The 18,360-nt window shown below is 47.5% G+C and overlaps 1 long non-coding RNA gene across 1 annotated transcript in view; it reads left to right on the forward strand.

Moving 5' to 3' along the window:
• The window catches only part of LOC309607020, a 146,924-nt gene extending 130,091 nt beyond the window's left edge, over window positions 1-16,833 (forward strand). Inside the window, exon 3 of the long non-coding RNA XR_014232187.1 lies at window positions 9,565-16,833. This is a non-coding gene — a long non-coding RNA (uncharacterized lncRNA). The remainder of the gene's footprint in view (window positions 1-9,564) is intronic.
• The last annotated feature ends 1,527 nt before the right edge of the window (window positions 16,834-18,360 follow it).

Consider the following 18,360-nt stretch of genomic DNA (forward strand, 5'->3'; position numbering starts at 1 on the left):
TTTTGCCTTTATTATTTCTCATTCCTTTTAACTAAGGAAAGCACCCTACACTTGTCCTGGCGAAAGTCTGCAACATAGAAGGGAACTTTGGGGGTCCTTTGGGGCAGGCTGCATACCCAGGCAGGGTAACAGGCAGGGTAGTGGTGGGCTTGGGAGTGGAAAGGCCAGGTCTGCTGGATTTGGAACCGGAGACCAAGATGTCCCCTACTGGCCTTTCCTCTGCGACACCGAGTCAGGAGCTGCACTTTATCTTTTAGGAGATAAGAAGGCATTCTCCATGTAGTCTGACTTTTATTTAAAAAATCCTAAAAATTAACGGTATTCAGGTATACCTTACATACAATAAAATGAAGAGGTTGAGTTTTTATTGTTCTTTTTATATTTTTTCGTACTAAAAGTTTCATAGCGCACAGAAGTGGAGGGCTGTATACCCATCACCTGGATTTAACAGTTACCAAGATTTTGCCACACTTGCTTCATTTATCTCTTGTCTGTCTCTCTATTTTCATTTCTTGCTGAAATATTTCAGGGCAAATACAGATGTCGTGTTTTTAAAAGGCACCTTATTACTCTTCCCCATGCCCTCTGGCTCTGGCTCTCTCATACCTAAAATTACATTTTAGTGCAGACAAGCACAGTTCCTTAGGGAAGCTGGAAATAGGGCAGGGACATTGTTTCTGGATGTGTATTTTATAAGCAGAACTCTTTATCCTGCTGCCCACTCCCCCCAAGTGACTTCCAGCCCCAAGTTTCTTGGCTTTTCCCTGCTTGCTGGAGCTGCCAGGAGGTGACAGACGTTCCCTCCATCACTGGGGCTGGGTGTGTGCTTTGGCAGCAAGCTGTGGAAGGGGCGCTCGTCTGTGCGGTCACCAGAGTCGCCCCCATGCTGCCTCCACACGTCCACCAGCTCCTACGTACAGAATTCATTTCATTGCAAGGTCACACGTGTCCTTTGAATGTATCGCTACGTAGGTGTGTGATGTATGTGTGTGTGTGTTTATCCTTGTGGACCATACAGTACTTTCCAGTCATTTACCCAGACAGTGGCCAGCCTGGAAAGACTTTTTCATATGGTTTTAAAGTGCCTGTGGAGGATTTTGAACTAGGCTGGGGTGTGAAGGGATCCAGGGGTGGGGGGGCATAGTGAACCAGGAGGCCCTGGTTGGCCCCTATCCCCAACGCCCAGTCGGTACCAGGACTCTGTACAAATATTTCATAAATATTTGTTAGTTAATTTGTCTGATTTTTCCTGCTCCCCCAAACCATACACGTTACCTTTGTTCTTAGCAACCCCCAGTGTAGCCGGAGCAGCGATGTGGTGTCATAGGTGGCCCTAGATTTTGTTTGACAGTTGCACCTGCTCCAGGTGACCTTGGGTAAGTCTGTGAGTTTCAATTTCTTCCTTTCTTCCTTCCTTTCTTCCTTTCCCCCTTCCTTCTTTCTTCTTCCTTCCTTCCTTCCTCTTTCTCTTCTTTTCTTCCTTGCTTTCTCTTTCTTTCTTCCTTCCTTCCTTCCTTCCTTTCTTTCTTTCTCTCTCTCTCTTTCTTTCTTTCTTTCTTTCCTTCCTTCCTTCCTTCCTTCCTTCCTTCCTTCCTTCCTTCCTTCCTTCCTTCCTTCCTAAAATGGGAATACTAAAAATAAACTTTAAAGGGCCTCCTCCCACAGTGACCATAAAGATGAAATAAAAATTGTAAAAAATTTTTTTAACAATTTGAAATATACACATTTATACTGTTATTTTTGGCCCCATCCAACAAAAGCGCTGTGTAAAGGTACTTTGTAAGCCTCACGCGTCCTTGGGATCTTTCCTTCCCTGAGCGATCTCTTACGTGCACGTTTGCTTGGGTCCTTAATAAGGAAAAGGTGGGTCTTTGTCTACCAGTTTAAGCCCGCCTCTGCGGGCTGGGGTCTCTGCTCTCCGGCGTGTTCCAGCTGTGGCTGGGGCTCCGTGTCTTCACCGCCGAGGGCGAATTCTCCCCGGGTTGGGGGATGTTTTCCGGGCACCAGATCACGCGGCTCCTGGAGGGATCCTACACTTTCGCAGCACCCGGGCCGGCGCGCGCCCCCTCGCAGCACGGTGGGTGAGTGCCTGGGGGCTGGCGCGGGGCACTGAGGAGACCAGGGCGCGGGGTGTGTGTGTCTGTGTGTTTGAGCTCTGGCAGAGGAGCTCACTCGATCGAGGAGGGTAGAGCGTCGTTTGTCCCGAGGGAAGTGTGCCTCGCAGAAACGCAAAGCGCCCGAGTAATAACGCCAGGCGCGCGGCGGCCCGGGTGTGTGGGACCTGGACTCGCTCACCGGGGGTCGGCGGAACCTCAGACGGCTGATCTGCACTCCCTCGGGTTCGAGAGCCCACGGAGAAGCGGAGAAGCGCGGAAAGAAAACTAACCGGCGCGCGGCTGCACGGGCGGCAAGGGTTCCTCGCCGGCCAGGGTCTACCGCAAACAGCCGCCCACGTTTGCTGTTTTACACGGAAATTTTCTCCATTCCGCCGCATTTCCCGTTTGCAACAGGCGCAGGCTCTGGCCAGTCCTTTGGGAGGCGGCGAGGCGGGCGAAGAACCCTCTCCGTCCAGCCTAACCAAGCGCCCCGGCGGCGGGTGTGAGGGGTCTCTCGCCCCGGTTACGCCGCGCTACCCCGTTAGGCTCTCGCAGCTCTGACTCGGAAAATGTAACCTGCAGTTTGAAAAACTAATATTAAATATATACTAAGGTCACAAATGCTATTTTGCCCATTTAATTTTACCTGTGTATCGCTACCCCCCATACACCTTGCACTTACTAGTTATGCGACCTTGAGCAAGTTACTTTTTCTTATGCACTTCAGTTTCGTCAGTTCCAGAACTGGGATGGAATAACAGCTGCCCCACAGGGCTTCGGGGGAGGATTAAACGAGTTCAGACAGTCGAGCGCCTAGAGAACAGCGCGCCGCACGCGGAGGGCGCGCAGCAGACCTCGGGCCTGGGATGCGCGGCGCAGACCCCTGACCTTGGCCCCGCGGCTTTCCCGGCGACCTCCCGTCGCGGCCCGCGGAGCCGAGGGACGATGGGGCCCCTGCGCCTGTCCCAGCACCACCCCAACTCCGGGGCTTCGTTTTAGCTTTCGAGGTAGCGTCAGAATGAAGAGTTGGAAACGGAGCCAGGAGAAGAGGGACGAAGAGGCCCGCGCGCGACCCGCGGGCGCGAGGCCGGAGCCCGGAGCCCGGGGCACGGAGCAGGTGCGGCGGGCCCAGCTCCACAATCGATCCGGGGCCGCGGTCGCGTCGGGCTCCAGGGGCATCGCCTGTCCCCGCCTCGGCCGCGACACCCGCCGCTCAGGGCGGCCCGAGCGCTCGGCGGGGCGCCGCTGCGGCGCAGAGGGGAGGGAGCCTCGTCGGGTGGGAGCGGCACAGCATCGCGGGGCACGGAGGGCGACAAGTGTAGCAGCCCAGCCGGGCACGGGGAGCGGAGACAGCGTTTTCGTTTTCGCGCCTTCGAAGTGTCCCCGTCGGATGCTCGGCCGCGCCTTCGAAGTGTCCCCGTCGGATGCTCGGCCGCGCCTTCTCCGTGTCGGACCGTCTCCAGATACCGCCTGGAAAAGGCGGACGGGACAGGGCCGCTCTTTGGCTGTCGGCCTGTGCTCGGGACCGGCGTGGCCTCTCCCGGGGGCGCAGCGGCCCGCAGGGCGGCCGGTCCGAGCGCAAAACCTCCGCCTGTCGGCGCTGAGGGTGGCCCGGACGTGGCTGCTCCAGTGACCGAGCAGGAGAGGGGAGGGGAAGTGACCTCTTGAACCTCATCAAATGCAAATTCTGTAAGAATTTTTTTAAGGGAAGAAAAGCGGAAGGACAGGGAAATGGAGAAACGCGGGGTCCACCTGTGGCTTGAATGGCCTTTTTAGAATCCCTGGCCCCTGGGGTGTGCAGGCTTCTCTGCGGTAGACCGACGGCTGGTAATGAACTTTGGGTTTTCCCTCTCGAGGGTGAAACTACCAGCTGACTTCTTCCAATATGCATATTTTACATATATAAACACCTTCGCAGCTTAATAGCCATTTAAATAAACCATGCAGGTAAACTCTTACTCTTAAAACGATCTGGCACAAAATAGCTTTTCTTTCTCGGGGGGTCGTTTTCTTCCTTCTTTTCATTACTGGCTTTCACAGCTAAAGTTTCATCTCCAGGTTGGTGGCTTTTCAGTCTTTTCACACATCACTCTGCTGTCTATTGTAAGGCTCACATGACTTTCCTCATCAATGCAGGCCCAGGATAGATTCAGAACTTTATTTTCCATTGGAGGGATAGTATATTTTTGGAAAAAGCAAATGCCCCTTTTGTTTGGTTTTATCTAGTGAGTGAGAATGGGGTGGGGTGTTGGCAGCGCGGCAGAAAGAGACCCAGCTGCGCGCAGTTCTGGGCTTTGAACGAGACGACCCACTTGATGGGTCCGAGTCACTTATTCCATCCTCAAGTCTCTGGAGTTAAAATATGCTAAGAATCTGAAAAACAGTGAGTTGTTTGCATTTGTCAACTTTTCATTCAGCAAAAGGAGCTCTAAACGCCCACCCCTCCCTCCACGGAAAGGAAACGCTGTTTGGGACGTGGAAATATAAACCCAACTCCAGAACCCAGGTCTTGGGACGAAATGGTTGTGGGCAGCTAAGCAGGCCCGCTGGGAAGACAGGATTTGGGGTGGAGGCTGGGCGTGACGGGGCCTCTGTGAGCCCATCTGTGTCGGGGGACAGAATGCACTGGGGGTCTGGGCTAGTGTCGGGGAGGGGTGCAGTGGAGGGGGCAGGGCTGGCAGATCTCTGTGGGGAGCACTTTTCAGGGAGGCAGGGTCAAGCCTCACTGGTCCCGGTCAGTTGCTGGTCAGGTGGAGGGTGTGTGTTGGCATCGGGCAGAGGGAGTGGGCCCTGCTGAACCCAGTGAGGACCGAATGTAATAAACATCTTTTCCTTTTGTGGTTTCTACCTGTGGAAAACGGCTGTGGATGGAAGGCTCTTAGAAAAGGGCTGAGCCTGAAGACATTTCCATTTGTAAGTCAGTTACAAAAAAAGCTTTGTTGTGTGTTTTATGGATGTAGGGATTTAACAGAAAGGAAAAGGAAAGAATGTAGGTGCATCTAGCAGGTAAGTATGACTGGAAAGTAAGGTGTTTTTTTTTTTAGGGGGGGAGGGGCTTTTGTTTTCCAACAGCAGCAAATATGTCTGTAGTAATGTGAAAATTATAGGTAATTTGGGGTATCTTGAATTCATTATAATGTATTCCCGACCCCGTTCTAACTAGGAAATTGTTTCGAGGCCACAGTTTGATTGATGTCTGGAGTTTGGGTGTCACTACAGCGGAAAGATAAGAGCTGGGCAATGTAGGTAACACCCCTTAGAAATACTTTTCCTGGCCTATGTTATTTGCAGTTTTCTAGTTTGCATTCATGTTTCTGATGAAAGGACATAGGGCACCTTACTTTCACATCTTGAGTTAAAAGTGGAATTTCAGTTGATATGTAATTTCTGCTACTTCTGATTGTGAGAAGCTCATTTGCATCATTAAAGTCATCTTCATGTAAACTGCTTCCTAAAGCTTTAAGTACTACTTTAAGAAAAGGTTTAAATTTTGAAAATTTACATGATTTTAAAAGATTCTAAATTTCCCTTTTGCATTGTATTTCCTTGCTATTCACTTTGTCTTTTCTAGAGAAGGTGAACAACTTAGGTTAATGTCTATTAACCTCCCATTAATCCTTTAGAGTGGGAGAGAGGTAAACACATCTTCGCCCTTTGAAACTAGGAAAATGGAGTCATTGGAAGATGAAAAGTAAACCCTGAGGTCACACAGGTTGACACTTTCATTAATAACTGGGAGTTTCAAAAGACAGCAGTACGTTGGAGAATGGGAGAAAAATGTGTTTAAAAACCTTTGCGTTATCTAGAGAATTTTCTAGATTTGTTTCTCTGTTTGCCAGGCGTCTTGTCCCCCCTTCTACCTACCAGTGACAGCATCTCCATATCCCTGAGGCATCCTGCTCCTCCCACTTGGTGCTGGCCCGGGGCCGCCACGCAGCTGGGACCCCCAGGCCCAGGCCTGTCTGTATCACTTGTCCCCTGTGGTTGGCCCCGTGCAGGCATGGGGTCAGCCTCGGGCACCTGGAGCCCTTCCCTGGGGTGCTTAGTAAAGATGATAAATAAGGGTGCCTGCTTGGAACTCCTGTGACCATCTCGTGACTTCCCTGGCTCATTGTCAGAAGCGCACTCCCAATAGAAGAGGACGACCCGGAGGAGAGCAGAGGAGGGGGTGGGGCCGGCCAGGCCCTAGAGCTCTCATTTCATTCCTTGGTTCCAAAATCATTTTTGAGTGCTACGCTGGGCAAGGCACTGTCTTAGGTGCTGGGAGGGGAGGACAGTCAAGGGCTCTGCTTTCAAAGCTTAAGTTCGGGGAGACAGACAACACACAAATGGACCAAACAACTTTTCAGATAGAGAAGAGTGGTTGAAGACAGACCACAAGCAAATTAATATAAGGGAACATTTCTGGTGGTAATGAGGGAGAGGAGAAATGATTTTCCCTCTACCTTTCTACGTTCTGCGGCTGAATCCCCCCTGCGATAAAAGACAAATTAACCAGAGAAAAACAAGCACAAGTTTAACAATGTGTCTACATCCTGTCCTGTATACACAGGAGAGACCCAGGAAAATGGAGTCGCTCCCTGAAACGGCCAAGCCTCCACTTTAACACCATCTTCAGGTAAAAACAGAGGACAGATGTTGAGGTTGGAGGAGTCAGTTACGGTGGGTCATCAGGAGAAGTGGGCGAACGCGTATGAGCTTGTTATGGAGGTTGAAGTTCCTGCCCTCTCGGGTGATTAGAGTCTCTGTAATGCTGAGTCCTCGGCGGCTCCCTGGTACAGAGAGGGAGACACTGACAAACGGAGATTCCCTAATAAATGCAAAGCCCTTCCTGAGGGCGACCTCTGCCAGGTTTTCAGAGCTTCTCCTGTGTCTGCCTTTTCTTAAAGGTACTCAGATCCAAATAATCCTTTTGCCACAAGGGCCTTCCGCCCCCTTCGGTATCGGAGGTGATAATGCAACAGGATGATGCAGCTGAGACATGGACGTCGGGTAGGTGGTCGGCCATGGAGGACCTGGGGGTATCATTGATCTGGGATCTGATGACCCAGAGGAGCCGGCTGTGGGAAGACCGGGCGGACGGAGCAGCAGAGACAAAGGCCCTAAGGAGTGATCTCGGGATGTCGAGGGTACCGAGGACCAGGGCGCTCCACTCCGGGGGCAGCTGTTTGTGATGAGAGGTGCAGCACTAACAGACGGACGGTCATCAAGTCTGCTTTCTGGGCTCTTCTCCTTTTAGGCTGTCACCCCCATAAATAGCCACTGTCCTGTTACGGTCACATGACATCGCCAGATTTTTTACAATATAGCCCAGTAGGTTACAAAGCTTTTGGCTGTCATCTTTCCCCATTTCTCCATGAGGCGCTCACATTTTAGTGGCGTACGTTTGCAGATATGCTGATTTTTTTCTCATTTTGGTCACAGAGGCACATTATTCCTAAACGCTGTAGGCACTCAAGTCTGGCTGTGGGATTGGTACGGGTAGGTGACCGATTGGAGGAGGTTCTTAGCAAGTGCAGCACTCTTCCGACTGTGGTAGAGGCAACACGTGCAGGTCTGGAGCTCAGGAGGCTGGGGGAGGAGTGGAGGGGCGTCACTCTGATTAAAGGGATGAAGGTGACAGTCATGATGCAAAGATGAGAGTCGAGTGCAGGGTTTCGAGAAAGCTGAAGGGGGAGTTTACTTGTGGTCGTTAAGTAGATGAAAGATTCATACTTTGAAAATCAAAAGTGGTTTGTTGAGTTTCTAACCTATGGTGAATACAAACCATCCAAAGAAACAGCACATTAGTCTGAATTCTTACTGAGAAGCAACAGCACCCACTCTGGCTGCTTTCAGTAGAAAATGCATTTATTAAAGGACACTTAAAGGCTCTCTGGTTTGGGAGTGCTGAAGAGTCCGTTTTGGAGGCTGCGTCACCAGAATGACATTGAACTCCACCCCAAAACAGGTGTGGAAGGACCCCCTGTAGTTGCTGCCACTGCCGGCACCACTAACACTGACCGCTGGACATCAGGGTCTCCTCGACTAGTTCATGCCCCTGAAGTCACCTGGCCAGAAGGGAGTTTCTCCATTCCAGGCCTGCTGCCTGTTTCCTTGCACTGGTCTGTCTCAGAGTGGGTCTCACATGGGAGGGTCTGACTGGCAGAGTCTAAATCTCAGGTGTGAACCCAGTACAGGGAGGCTGGGAAGGCGAGTTTCTGGCTGCCACCTGGGGAGACAGAACTCATTATGGAGGAAATTCAAAAGACATAGGGTCGGCGGGTACATGGCAAATACCTTCTGCATTCAAGAAGGAAGGGAATCATAAGGATCATGGCAGATATCAATAAAATGGATAACCTACCTCTGCAATATTGAGATAATTTACAGACCAAAGATGTTTCTTGGAAAAGAATAATAAGATAGACACACCTCTGATGACACTTAGAAAAACATTGATGTTACACATGCACAGTCTTACACATGCACACAGTCACACACATGCACACACACGCACACATATGCACACATCAGGAAATACCTAAGGTAGAGTATTTACAATTTATAAACGAATAATTCTTCATCAGCTCGAGATTCAAAGTCCTGAGAGAGGTGATCATTGGACAAGTCGGACTCAGATGCCTGCCCTGGGCGTGTGGGGAGAAGAGAGGTTCAGGCCCCCGATTTCTGGGTTGGCAGGTACTTCCTCCCAACAGGATTATGCACAATAGGAAACACCCCAGAGGGGCAGCCAACAAATGACAAATGTGTAGCCCCTGTACTGTGAGTTATTTCATTAGTTCCCTATTGATGGACATTGATAATCTTTACGAAATTTTATTACTATAAAAAAGCTTCAACAAACATCTTTGTCATAATTTTTATCCTAGAAGTGAAATTACTAAATCAAAAGATATGAATAATTTTATGGCTTTTGATTAAACTGTCAAATTACTGTCTCTAACAGTTGCAACAATTTACAGCCTCACCAGCCGTGATAAAAGAGGATGCACCTCATGCATCTTTCCTAGTTTATTTATTTATTTATTTATTTATTTATTTATTTATGGCTGTGTTGGGTCTTCGTTTCTGCGCGAGGGCTTTCTCTAGTTGTGGCAAGGGAGGGCCACTCTTCATTGCGGTGTGCGGGCCTCTCACTATCGCGGCCTCTCTTACTGCGGAGCACAGGTTCCAGACGCGCAGGCTCAGTAATTGTGGCTCACGGGCCCAGTTGCTCCGCGGCATGTGGGATCTTCCGAGACCAGGGCTCGAACCTGTGTCCCCTGCATTGGCAGGCAGATTCTCAACCACTGCGCCACCAGGGAAGCCCTTTCCTAGTTTTGATTATTTCATAACGGAGGTGATATCTCATGGATGTTTTAATTGGAATTTTTAATTATACCTGAGGGTAGGCAACTTTACATGCATTATACGTCTAATATGTACAATATTTTGTAAGAGAGATGTCATGATCTTTGTTTTACAGATGAGAAAACTGAAGGTCAAAGAAGATGAAAGAACATCCGCTCAGTCCCTCAGTCAGTCCAGGATGTGGGATTTAAACCTAAGGTTTTCTACTCTAAAGCCCTTATTCTTAACTACTGTTTTAGTTCAGAGAAATGGATATATTTGACTAAATATACAAATTAAAGTATCTGAGGACTAGAAACAAATGTAGTCAGAGTTTCCCAAAGGGTGTTCCGAGGAACACAAGACTTCTCAGAGGGAAAAAACAATTCAATATTTAAAACTTTGGGAAATGCTGGATAATGTGTCCCTTCTTGGAGACTCATAGCAAATGTCAGGATTTTTAAGGCATTGAGAAGTCTTGCACCAAAGAAACTGTTTAACATTTCAGGGAAGTAGTGTTCCAAGGAACATGTTTGGGAAATGCTGCCAAACATGGTACCTCGTATTTCTGTGTCATGTTTTATTGCATTGGCTACAACATCTAGACAATGGTAAATGATATAGGAGGGAGTGGCTATTTTATTCCCTGTTGCCCCCCCCCCCGACCCCACTGATTTAATGAGAATGTTTCTAGAATTTCATCACTAAGTATTATGTTGGCCATGAGTTTAGGAGAGATATAGTCTTTATTACCTTCTCTTCCGGCGTATAGAACCAGAAATGGATGTTGAATATGAATGAATCAGCTTCTCATACAAAGGGGGGAAATTCAGTGTGTATTCATCAAGTGGACAATGTGTTTGATGGACAGGGGACCCTTCCCCGTGTTCCTGAGTAACGCAGCTCCTGCCCTGGGCTGGGGGAAGGCACATACATTTTCTCCCAGAGGCAGCATGTGGCTTTCTCACCTTTACCGTGGGCTGGAGAAGGGGGAGCGCACCTAACTTGCTCAGTCGGCAGATGTTTTCTGAGTACCTCCTGTGGGTCAGGCACAGTTGGCTCTGTGTCTCTAAGCGCAGCATTTAGCCTGTGCGGGGAGGGGGCGCATAAATACAGTCCATGTAAGGTGAGGTGTGAAGAGTTGGCTTTGATGTCGGCTGTCTGCACCCCACGCCAACGGGACCTAAGATGTGGGGGGTTTCTTCTCAGGCCCCCTCCCCCTCTTCCCCTCCTCTCCCCCTGCCTTGTCACCTTGGCTGCAGGCAGTGGGACACGGACAAGCATCTTTTCCCTAGAGATACACAGGCTGACCCAGTCCTGGCTCAGATGTGGCATAAATATTGAGGATGGAATCAGGGCAGGAAGCTTTCGACCACTTAGGACACAGGACTTTGCTTTTGGCTGGAGAGGACTTGGAGATGGACTTGGAGTCCTTGGGGCGCTGGCGAGTGAGTGATTGCATTTCGGTTTGGGAACCATTTTTTTCACCCATAATCTCCCCATCTTCCAGCTTATGGGGTAGTAAATAGCCCCTGTGTGCAAAATGAATGCTGACATCATAGGTCTGGGCACTTAAAACAGCGGTTCACCAGCACTTTTATTAGCAACGTGCCCTGAGGCTGCACAGCCAGCCCTTCCCAGCCCCCTTGTTCTGTTATGAACCGCACTGTCTCAATGAGGCCACTTTTTCAGGGTCCAAGTCATTTCCTGCATCCTCCCGCCGCCAGGACTGTTGGGATGAGATGCAGTCCGGTTACACAGTACCTGATGCAGACACACGTCTTCCATCTCGGCTGTGGGTACAAAGCGGTTGTCAAGAAATGCCGTGTAATCCCGACCTAAGAGGGTGACAGTTCATCAGGTCTGTGACAAAGCGAGGTGACTTCCATCTTCCCTCCTGCTATTTGTCCCCAACGTGGGACCTGTGAAATTCTGGAGATTTAGAGTGAGCGAAGAGAATGTAAGTTGAAAGCTAGGTGAAGGAGGAAGGGCTGGGAGTTAGGGAAGAAGTATTAATTCTTAGTCTTCATGGGTCTTTTTTTTTTGGTGAGGTCAAAATGTTTTCGAAGAGACTAGGACTGAAAACTAAGAATTTTCCTGGGTGTGGAGGAACCCTCGTTTCAGAACTGATGGTAGTGAAAGCGCAGAGGGCGTTGAAGTGATCAGATTTTCTGCCATCAGCTTGGCTTTCCCGTCCCTGGACGCTCGGTGCACGATGAAGAGTTGGAATGATGGGTTGGAGTTTATAACAGTGAGTCTTATTAGTATCTATGAAGTATTGATCACACAACGTCCAACGAGTGTATAGAAACCACTTAGGATATCAGTATAGTTGGTTTACTGCAGAGTCAGTAAACCTAGACTCCTTTCTTCTCCTTCCTGATGGGTAGCTCTTCTCATTTAAAATGTTATAAATTCTCCTTTCTTCTCCTTCCTGATGGGTAGCTCTTCTCATTTAAAATGTTACCTGTAAAGTCTCTGCTTTGCAATTCCTAGATTATAAAATGGTCTGTTGTCTTCCTTTTAAGATAGAAAATGTATGCTCAAGGGTCCATCCTTAAGGAGGCTGTCAGACAATGCCTTTGTGATGTGTGGATGTGGGGAGGCTGGTTCAAGACCCCTTCCCCAGAGTCTGGGGGGGACGATGGCCCCTGAGCTCCGGGCGCCCCCCCCCCCCCGCGCTGGGCTGCCGAGCAGGGTCGTGGCCGCCACGTCATTCCTCCAGAGGCAGATCCCTGGTGAGGGGTGGAGGGTCACGCGCAAGGGACAGCGGGGCAGGAGCTCTCCAGCTTTGTCCTGCCTTGTTTGACTGCTGAAGACACAGCCAGTGATGGTTCGTCCAGCGCCCTCTCTGTTCTCTCGACCTCATTTTTACTTCAAATTCTTCTTGTGCAAAAAACTTCTCTTCAACATTCTTGTGCTTTCCCATTTTGATTTTGAGAGAACACCGATTCTTCAAGGCTGTTATTCCAAGGCCCAGAGCTGCCCTCCTCACTTTGTTTTTAATACCTTGATGAAAGTTTGCTAAATTCCTTATTTTGAAAAGAATTTCCTTTGTCCCGGGGACAAAGAGGAAAAAAAATCCAAACAAACAAAAAAATCAAAGGTTTCCTGCTTTTCTAGGTTTATCACCATTTGAACGTGAAAATAAGGTTTTCAAATCCTTTTTGCTTTGAATGAAATTCACATGCATGGTCCCCTGGCCGCCGGCCTGTCCCTGAAGCAGGGGGAGGGCTGGAGGAGAACTCCATAGCCTTTGAATTGCCTTCCCCCCTTTTGCCTGCCTCTGAGTCTCCGGGTGGCTCGGTGGCTCCTATGGAGTTGCGCTGTCCTCTTTAAGAATGTGTCTCAGGTTTCCTGGTGTCATTTCTCACGAGGGCCACTTAGCAGACGATCACGATGGGGCCTCCGAGGTGAAATTGAACTCCTGCTCCCCGCGTGCTGGGGCCGGGGGTGCTCCCTGAGCCCTGGGAAAACCCCCTCAACACGGCTTCGGACCCAGGGCAGACCCACGAAGGCAGGGACCCGAAATCTCCGAGAATTCATTGACTTGGCTCCTGAAATGGGGAAGTATTTTATTTTTACAAGTTTCTTTTCCCTTGTCCTTGTTTCAAGTGAAATCTTTTTTCGGGTTTCATTGTTGTGCACTAGGTTATCTGCAGGTCAGTGGGACCCCAGGTTGATTGCATTTCCTAAAATTGTGCTTTTCGCTGAATGTGGCACACGAGATTGTTTGCGGGCGGCTCTGTGAAACAGGACGGCCCATGGAAGCAGTCACGAAGCTGGTCTTTCTGTTTCTGCTGCTCCCAGGGGGGGCATTTTAGGGATCTCTGGTGCTTGAGGGGCCTAAAGTCAGCAGAGAAAAATCCTGGACTTCTGAAGCTTCCGGCCAATTTTGTGGAGTTCAGAACAACTTTGTTTTTCAAGACCTTTTTTCCATGACTTTCGAGAAGCTGGCTGCATTTTGCGGCACTTTTCCTTCGGATGAATCATTTTCCAGATCCAGTGTGCGATGACTTGCAGCCAGAGACGCAGACTCCTAACTCCAGATGCAGGTCCAGATGTCTGCAAGTTCATGGAAGGGAAGATGTAAATGTCCTGGCTTTGCCATGTGCCCTGAGAAGCATCCATTTTTTTCTCTTTAGACAGAGGGAGAGAGGGAAAAACCCACCAGATTTGCTTCATTTCCTGCTTTAAACACTTATGCTCTAGAGTTCATTTACATATGAAATTGAATCATGTGATAGTATATGTGGGGAAATTTTGCCTGAAACCCATTTTCCTCTAATCTGCAGACGCTGTGGATCGTGAAAATGCTGTCACTTATCAGGGTGGCAGGCTTTCCTGGAAGGCACGGCGTAAAATGCACTCTACTCAGTGAGCAGCTTTATAAATGGGTCCTAAACCTCTTTCTGAAAAGGATACTATAGAAGTTTATTTAGTTCCCTTATCTTTAAAATAGTGTAAAGACACTAAGTAAATCCATAGAATTATTTTGGCATCACCGAGAGTCCTTTGGGGTACTTTGTATGGGAATAAATGATCATTTGTTAATATGAAATTATAGAATTGAGCCACTTCAAAATAGGATTTTCGTTTGTTTTATTACTTTTCATCTTTGTGTTGCTGGTGTATCTACCTGTGACTATTTGTAAAACTTTCATATTTTCAGCAAATACATATTTAACCCTTGTCCCGGGCTGGGAACCTTTCTAAGCACTATAGAGTCAGAGGTGGATGAGGTGGACCTCGCTGCCTGACACACATGGGAAATTAAGGGAGCGCAAGGGGGTAATGGGAGAAACAGTGTTCTGGCCTGAATCATGTTCCCCCAAATCATGTTTGGGCCCTAACCCCCAGGACTGGATGACTGTATTTGGAGGTGGGGACCTTTACCGTGGTGATTAAGTTAAAATGAGGTCACTAGGATGGGCCCTAATTCCACAGGACCGATGTCCTTATAAGAAGAGGAGATGAGGACACAGACACACACAGAGGGACAGCCACGTGAGGACACGGGGAGAAGGTGGCATCTCCAAGCCAAGTAGGGGGGCCTCGGGAGAAACCAACCCTGCCCACACCTTGATCTTGGACGTCCAGCCTCCAAACTGTGAGGGACTAAATGTCTGCGGTTTAAGCACAGCCCCAGCAGAGCAACACAGACAGAAAACTCGCTCAGGAAATAGAAAGGCAGACGGCGCGTCAGGACCGCGGGCCGCATGTCGGCTCCTCTCGTGTGGGCTGACGCACTGCTGTGCCCCAAGCCTAAGTGAAGAAGGCCTCATCCTGCCCGCGGGGCCGGGGTGATGCGGGGACGCGTGCTGAGCGCGTGGCCTCACCAGCGCCCGCCTGGCGGTGCTCCTTGCGGCGCGTCTGGGGCCCTGGAGCTGCGCCCGGCGCGAGCTTCCTCGCCTCCACGCCAGCGGGCAGCTCGGAGGAAAATCACGCTCAGCGCCGAGGGGTCTCTTCTGAGCCGGGGAGGCGACGAGCCCCGTAGGCCGGACCCCGTTCGCACGGCTCCGTTATCGGGAAGACGCCGAGGTCCTGTTCTCAATCTCATGTTTGTCTCTGGTAAGTGGATAAATGTGGTTTGCGTCACTCGGAGCCTTGGGAATGTCTCCCGGGATATTTCTGGAATGGGCAAAGTTCAGCACAGTCTGGAGCCAAAACGTCCCCGTTACTGAGTCAGTGTAGTCCGAATGTTTACGGCCGTCTCCAGAATGGTCTGCATACGTGCGAAGCTGACGGTGCACTTAGTCACATCCCTGGGAAGCGAGGAAAAGCTGCAGGAAAGCAGGAACGGCGCGCGGGCTGCCCGCCGGTGTCTTTTCTCCTTTGGAGCGTGCAGCTGCGGGAGAAGGCCAGCCGCACGTGAGTGTGTATGAGGCTCTTCCTCTCAAAGGATCGAGCCTCCTAAGCCTGGCTGGAAGCCCCACAGGCCGTAGGAAAGCCCAGGTGACCTGCGTCATGACCTTCTTTCTTCTTTGCCCTGGACTCCACCTTCAGGACCAGCTCAGTCCAGCATCTCTGAGGTTTTGACGGGAGTCACCTACAACAGGGCTCTCAAAACGTGGTCTGTGGGCCCAGGGTCTCCGGGACCCTTTCGGAGGTCTTCGAGGTGAAAACCACTTTCCTAATAATACTAAATACTCTTCTCCCCTCCCTCTCCCACAAGCGTGCAGTAGGGTTTTCCAGAGGCTGTGGAATGTGAGCTCACTATTCTCGTGTTCTCTAGCATGTTCTAAATAAGTAGGGTTAAGTTGTACGTATGTGCATTTTCGGAGATTAACAGCTTTCAATACTTCTCTGTTCTTACTAGTTACCTTCCTTTATACCTACTATAATTTCCATACATGGTTTTTTTGAAAATCTCAAATTCCCTTAGCTATCATTAAAATTACTTATGTTGAGAAATACTAAGAATATCTCCCCTAGAATCAGGAAGTAGAGATATCTTTTGTAATTTCTAGTATTTAGCATTTTACAAGATATACTAATGAAAAAGAAAGAATTATTTTTTTACAAATGAAATGCTTTTGTGCATAGAAAATCCAAGAGAATTTTTTTTACAAATGAAATGCTTCTGTACATAGAAAATCCAAGAGACTCAATACCAAGCCAGTTAACAGGACTTTTTGTATAAAAATAAGGTGAAAATTTTATTCACAGCAACAAACATCATAATACACCAAAGGATAAGCAAAATCAAAATAACTTATATTTTAAAAAAATCATAATATTTTATCAAAGAACAGAATGTAAAACCTGATTAATAAGGCAATAATAAATAAATACATGAATAAAGAAAACTATAATTCTTCCCAAATTAATACATAAATTTAATGCAATTTTAAACAAAATCCCATTAGCTTTTTTCAGCTAGACAAAATGTATCTAACATTTGTATGGAAAAGTAAAGGCATGAGGTCTGAGAAGACATTTGTGATAATGAAGATTAGTGACCAGGGGTATATACTTATATATCATTAGAATTTACCCGTAAAGCTACAGAGAGGTATGCGCACCGGATGGACAAATATGTTAGTAGAACAAATTCAAACGTTGAGAAAGTATGAAAGAACTTCATTTATGATAAAGTTGGCATGTTATTTCATTGGTGGAGAAAGAATTATTCAATAAATAGTGCTGCAAAAATTGTTTATCCATGTGGAAGAAAAAAAACATACATAACACCATAAATAATCGCCAACTTCAGACAGTTTAAATATATAAATGTAAAAGTAAAATAAAATACTAGAAGAAAATATTAGAGAATAGTTTTGTAATATTGTGATAAAGATGGCCATCCAAACTATGTAGGAAATGCATAGATATAAAGGATAAAACGCACAGATTCGACTATATAAATATTAAAAAGCTTCATTTTTAAAGGGAAAAAAAACCCAAAGTCAAAGATAATATTAATTATAATGGGGAAAATTCTATGTTATTAAGAAAAAGGTAACCTAGTTTTTTAAATGAACAAATTATATAAATAAGGAGATCACTGAAGAGAAAATATGAAAAACTATATATAAAAAAATGTTCAATGTCACTATAGTCAGGGAACAAGAATAAAACATTTGGGAAAATAAGAAAGAAAAGTAATTTCAAGTTTCTTATGCAGAAATACAACAAAAAGTAACTATACCTTTTCATCTGGTTTTTGTTAATATTTCAACTTTATGGAAAAAAATTTCTAAATTTTATAATTGTGTCTGAAACTATTACTATTTTAGAATTTAATATCTTATTCTAAAATAAAATGAAATTTATTTATAATATATTTTGTTGGGCTTCCCTGGTGGTGCAGTGGTTAAGAATCCACCTGCCAATGCAAAGGACACGTGTTCAATCCCTGGTCCGGGAAGATCCCACATGCCGTGGAGCAACTAAACCCGTGCGCCGCAACTACTGAGCCTGCGCTCTAGAGCCCGTGAGCCACAACTACAGAAGCCTGTGCACCTAGAGCCCGTGCTCTGCAGCAAGAGAAGCCACCGCAATGAGAAGCCTGCGCACCACAACGAAAAGTAGCCCCCCGCTCGCCGCAACCAGAGAAAGCCCGCACGCAGCAAGAGAAGACCCAACGCGGCCAAAAATAAATAAAAAATAATAAATTAAAAAAATATATATATATTTTGTTATATTTAAGGATGACTCATTGGCTTTAAAATGGGAGATTAGAAGGCTTGCTTTCTCAGTGCACAGCTGCACTGTCTGTGTAGAAAGATGCTGCAAAGGATAAATGCATGCATCAGGGCCTTCTCTTAAGAAAGAAGTCTAATTCAAAGAAACTGGTTGAAACTGCAAGTAAGAAATGGAAATATGATGAAAGCTATTTCCCCCTCAGCTCTATAGATTAAGAATGTACCTTGTGTTTAATGCAACAGAAAAAATTCAAATTATATTAAGGTGCCAGTTAAACTGTGACATCATTTTTGGACCTATCATTCAGAGTTTAAAGGAAAAGAAATAGAACATTTTTAACATAGACAGGATGAGTTCTTTTAAAAACCAAAAATTGCTTGTTAAAACTTGTCAAATGAGAAATGAAAAAGCCACAGAAGCACCTTATGGAGTAGGTGATGGTCTTGCTGGAGACTGGCACACAACAGCGCAGAGAAGAGGCAAGCCAGGCGCTGACTTTGCTGGATGTCTGCTGGCTGACAAGTCAGGTCAGGAGTCGTGGCACGGCTGCTTTCTGACACCACTGTCACCTGTCATGTTGAAGCTGTATCTGCAAACAGGAAGACCTTGTCTGCAAACGTGTACTTTCAGCTTAAAAAGGATGCTTGACTTACCGTTTTGCTTGTCTTCATCTGGGATTCTATCAATGATCATGGAAGGAGGCTTCCTTCAAGTGAGTGCTGGGTAACAACCACACATGGGGTGAAATATTCCAAGTGATGAACACCTTTTCTGAACCTTGTGG

Source organism: Balaenoptera borealis, assembly GCF_965194805.1.
Source record: "Balaenoptera borealis genome assembly, chromosome: 12".
NCBI lineage: Eukaryota > Metazoa > Chordata > Mammalia > Artiodactyla > Balaenopteridae > Balaenoptera > Balaenoptera borealis.